The following is a 6000-nucleotide window of genomic DNA, read 5'->3' on the forward strand; positions in this document are numbered from 1 at the left end:
AAAAAAATATAAATCTATCCCGTGATATTTTTCAACTCTTAATTTAGTATTCTTTTCATTTGAATGGTTTAGTGGTTAATTACAATAAATATATATAACTAATATATTCTCTTTTATTCTTTTTAACAAAGAAGGTTTAGCTTATTAAGAGAAGTTAACTAAAAAAAATTGATTAATACAAGTGAATGTGATTCAAAATCTTCTCAAAGCCTCTAAACATAGTTCAATTATAATTTATTGATCTAGTAACCTAAATGTCTTAAAAAAATATTATTTTTGTATACTTCAATTTATTTAACTAGCATGTATTCCGTGCATTTGCATTTGTAATAATATAAAAAATCGTGAAAAAATATTACGGTAAAAATATCTTTAGCATTTTTAATTTTATTTTTAACCGTTTTAAATTTATGAGCGGGTCAACCCACAATCCGACTCAAGTATCAATTTACTCTCACTTATATATCCAAATTAACCACAACTCTCCACCCGGCAATCCGAACACTTTAAAAATTAAGCATTATATATATATATATATATATATATATATATATATATATATATATATATATATATATATATATATATATATATATATATATATATATATATATATATATATATATATATATATATATATATATATATATATATATATATATATATAACTTGTGTGTTTAAATAAATATTTAAACAATGTTTTTACAACAAACTTAATGACTAAATAAATGTAATTGAGAATAAAACATTTCAATATTTTATTTTATATAAGAAATTAAATGTTTTAACTATATATTAAAAGCCAACAAATAGATTGAACAAGAATTTGGGTTTAAGAAGAAAAAAAATGAACTAATAACAAATTGTTTCAAGAATTCTCTTATACTCAAAACATCATTGTCACTTGTTTATATTTATTTTAATAACTTTATTTTCTTGAAATTTTATAAATTAAAAATAATATAACTAATTAATCGATCAATCCAATTATGTTGTATAAGAAAACTGTATGATTATATGTTTCATTAAATTAAAAAAAAAAAACTGAAACCAATCAACACACCTTTTCATATATATTTGAATAACTTTAATATACTTTTTTTTTTACACATGTGTCGTTCTGAAAAGATCGTTATTAGTTGACAAAATATGAATAGTTTTCATTTGGGGCACTATTACAAGTTGTTTGCTAAAATTATTCTATATAATTTTTATTGGAATAAATTTTGGGAGCCAAAAATTTCTTTTAAGATCTCATTCTTTGGATGAAACGTTATTCACGGTAAAATTCTTACGGATGATACGCGCATGAAAAAAACATTGTATTATGGTTAGTCGTATATGTTACGAGGAGCTTGAATCGACAACCACTTACTTTTGCATTGTCGGGGGTGCTTAGTAATTGGAGTATTTTGTGTATTATTGAGTTTCATTGGGTGATGATGCATGAGCTATTAGGTAGTTGCTGAGAAGTTTAATTGATGCGACTCATATGATATGTCTACATATTTGAATTACCATCCCAATTATTTTTTAATGGACTATCCATTTTGATCGAAATAGTCAAACTTGTAATGATTGTAGTCGTCCGATTCGTATCATTCATAATGCTATTATTATGACATTTTCTGAGAGTCGTTATGAAAAACTAATAGAGTCCGTCAGGGAGTTAATTGTCTTTCTCGAGTACATACGAGCTCAATAACCTATTGAGTAACATTTTTTAATTTTTTATATTTTTATTTTCATATCATGTTTTGTTGTTGTGCTTAAACAATTTTCATAATTTTTAATATAAATTGACTTTTTTTTTTAAAAAAAAAACTTTAATATTTTGTTAACTAGAGCTACAATTAACTAATTGTTTCATTAGTTTCAATTTCTTTATCATTGCTATACTATCAAAATTAAGGATTACGATTAATCCTTCTATTAATCCTTCTAGAGATTTTCGATCCGATTCCTGATTTGATCGGAGATTAAGTGAGAAGACTATGTTATAAACACTAATAAATACAATTAAAGATATAAGAGCTTGTTTGAATTGAGATTATTTATATAACCTAGAGGAGAAAAATAATGATGCTTGCTAATTTTAAAAAAGTAATAATTATTTTTGGTAAATTGACTTAAAAAATATTGATATATAAATAAAACAAAAATAATAATTTAAAATATAAGGTATTTTCATATTTTGGTTAATAAATTAAATGATATGATAGATAAAAAATGGAGTGAAATAATTTTTGAATAGTTTGTGTTAAACAAAGCTTAACATTACAAATATATTTATCTATTTTTCAAATTGTATAAAACTTTAAAGTTTATTTTTTTTATAATAACATGAATTTTTAATATATTATTATACATATTATGCACAAAAATTATTTTATCATAATTTTTTTTTAAATAATATAGTATAACAGTGTCTCATGAAAATTTCCCAAAATTGAGCGAGACATGAATGATAGTAAAAATGCCTCGAAATAAAACCGAACAAGAATGATAAACATATGTTACTAGATTGATAGTGAGAGTGCTCTTATAAAAAAAATTAACATAAAAACTGAAGAATACCAACAAAAGTTTGATATCGGTTCATAATCAGTAACATATCATAATACAAGTTATTGAATAAAAAAACTAATTTATGCCTTATTTAATTGAAATTATTTAAATAATTCTAACGGGAAAAATAATAATTTTATCAACAAACTATAACGAAATATTCATATATATATATCACCGAAATAAATTTTGTTCGTTCATACTTCATATTACTATAGTTGAGCTTAATCTTCATCAAACATCCAAGTTGTTAAATTTTCTTTTAAATGAGATGACGCGTATAATTCACATGTCACTTTTTTATACATTTATTTTTATTAACAATTCTAAATAATAAATCCAAACAAGCTTTAAATTTTTCCTCTTTTGTCATAATTCACTAATCCACAATATTCTTGTTCTCCCATAGGGGCATTATAAGGAATGATTTGGTTTCTCTGATGAATTGGAGTCGATAAGTTCAAGTCGAAAGGAACCAATAGAATACGAGTATGAGTTGGCGAGAGCATTGAGGGCAATAAGTTAAAACCGATTGTATTTCGTGAGAGATGTTTGGAATTTCTCATTGCATAATTTTGAAGCCTCTTTGCGTCAAATATCAAAACCCTACCACGAAGAACCTTGACGTTTAGCCAAGCCTCAAGACCTCAACTCTACCTTCCTACTTCGACTAGTCTCAAACAAAGTTCACAATGAACGGTGGTGATGACATGTAATGAAGTTTATAAATCTTCTTCTTATGTTTTTTTAACTGTGATGACAATTTTCCCTTTGGAAGAGAAATTACAACCCAAGTTTTATTTTGTTGAAGAGAAGTTAACTCTTCATTCATGACTTATTGCCAATGGTTAAGTTTTGAAGACTCTATGTTGAAAGCTTATTTATGGATTATTGTTATTTTTCTCTTCCCAAATACTTCCTTATCCCACTTTTAAGTGAATAATTTTGAAAAAACACCATATATTTTGGCCAAAGAATCACATAAAGTGGGACAGATGGAGTATGTTCTAGTTCTTCTGTAACTAACAATGATGCTAAGTATGAAGCATGTCTCTCAGGTCTCAAAATTGCATACGAAAGAGGAGCCACTAAGCTAGACGTACGAAAGAAAAATCTCAAATCCTATCACACTTGCTTACTCCAGTTTATCAACAAATTTGATCACGTGTTATCAACAAATTTGATCACGTGTCTTTTGTACACGTACCAAGAAGCCAAAATCTCTTTGTTGATGCTTTGGCTATGTTAGAAGCTATGACCCAAATTCCTGTTGGAATTAAGGTCAAACATTTGAAGATCCGACAGAAACAAAAACCTAATCTCAAAGTCGAAGTGGTAGCCTCCGTTCAAGTTCCCACCAAACCATGGTTCGATATTCTTCAAAACTACACCGTGTATGGAGAATATCCGTCCCATTTTCGAGCTAAGGAACAAAGAGACCTGTGCCACTATTCCACCAATAATGCTTTGGATAGCTAACAAGCTATACAGACGATCTTTTGATGGTCAAAATATTCTCTACGTCTATGGTCCCAAAGCATGACGGATCATAGAGGAAGTACACGTAGGAGTGTGTGGTCCACGCATGAATGAACTAGCCTTACCAAGAAAATACTTTGTCTCAGATATTATTGGCAAAAAATGGAACACGAATGTGTTAGCTATGTGAAAAGTTGTCACCAATGTTAAATCTATGTTAATCTTAAACATACTCTAACATCTTTGATGTATTGCATGACATCACCATGACCCTTTTCTACATGGGGCATTGATGTCATTGGGAAAATCTATCCCCATGCTTCCAATGGACATGAGATCATACTCCTAGCCATTGACTATTTCTCTAAATGGGTCGAGGCAGCGTCTTATAAGATTATCAAATCTACCCAAGTGATAAAGTTCATTCGCATCAATATCATCGCCCGATATGGAGTGCCTCACGCCATTATTTCAGATAATGGAAGACACTTCCAGGGAAATGTTTTATCCTTGCTCAAAGAGTTTAAAATCGAACATCAAAAATCTTTGTTCTATCGACCCCAAACTAACGGCACGATCGAAGAAACAAACAAGAATGTGATTAGGATCATCAAGAAGATGACCAACACATACAAGTAATATAGTGGGGTTGAAACACAAGAGGGATTGACATGAAAAACTATCATTTGCCTTATGGGGATATCGTACAACTGCTCAAGCATTGACATACGAAACTCCCTATTCTCTAGTTTATGGTATGGACGTCGTACAACCTATTGAGATTGAAATCCCTACATTGAGAGTCATGTTTGAATCTCATGTCATTGAAAAAGATTGGGTAAAATCTCGATATGACCAGTTGACATTGATGGAAGATCAGAGGTTGGATGCATTGTGCAAAACCCAGACTTATTAAAAATTAATTACTAGTATCTTTAATAGAAATGTCAAGCCAAAGAACCTAAAAGAAGGTGACTTGGTGCTCAATGTATCCCGAGAACTGTTAGACCCTAAGGCCAAGTTCCAACCACGATGGGAAGGGTCTTTCCTAATCAAGAAAATCCTCTTTAGAGGTGCAGTTTGCCTAATTATAGTAGAAGGTGAAGAGTTTATTTCTCCAAGCAATCTAGACGCACTGAAACAATATTATGTGTAATATTAACACATGCATACGACGACTCCCAATGCAGCCTTACTAGGACTATGACGGCTCACAATCCAGCCTTATCAGGATTACAATGGCTCTCAATCCAGCCTTGCCAGGATAAAAACAAGATCATTCACCAGTCGGAAATGAACACCCTGACCTCTAGCATTGTATGGCTATGTCGTAATTCCTAATAGTTAGTTAGTCCCCAACCAAGAGTGTACTAATCGACCTCTAGTATTGTATTACTACGTCATTCCCCTAGAGCTAGTTCTTAGACAGTAGTGGACTAATCAACCTCTAATATTGTATTACTATGTGAATGGTTGTCTCGATGACTATTGCAAGAGTAGAATGTATTGATTCTCTCTAATACACCCCGGAAACCAAATATATATATAGCACTCCTGTGTAGGTTGAGGTGTTGAAATCACTATTTATGCTCACTCGGACGGATGTTTCGATGACTATTGCAAGAACCGAACGTAATAATTCCTCTAGATATACCCCGGAAGTCAAACAAAAAATAAAAAACAAAAAACAAAAAAAGATAAAATAAAATAAAATTTCCAATGTAAGAAAGTTGAAACTCTCTGTGTGACTATACTTGGAATAATCGAACTTTCAGAGGATTACGGCCCATGCCATGGAGAAATTAATCAAAAAAATATAACTAAACATGACCTTATTTGTATGGTCACCTTACCCGCAAGTTGATGATTTGGATAATCATCTACACGAGATGAAAATTATCATCCATATCTTAACATATGAGAAAATGGAACTCGGGATCTTTCAAAATGAGA

The sequence above is a fragment of the Impatiens glandulifera genome, chromosome 1 (genome assembly GCF_907164915.1).
Source record: "Impatiens glandulifera chromosome 1, dImpGla2.1, whole genome shotgun sequence".
In the NCBI taxonomy this organism is placed as follows: Eukaryota; Viridiplantae; Streptophyta; class Magnoliopsida; order Ericales; family Balsaminaceae; genus Impatiens; species Impatiens glandulifera.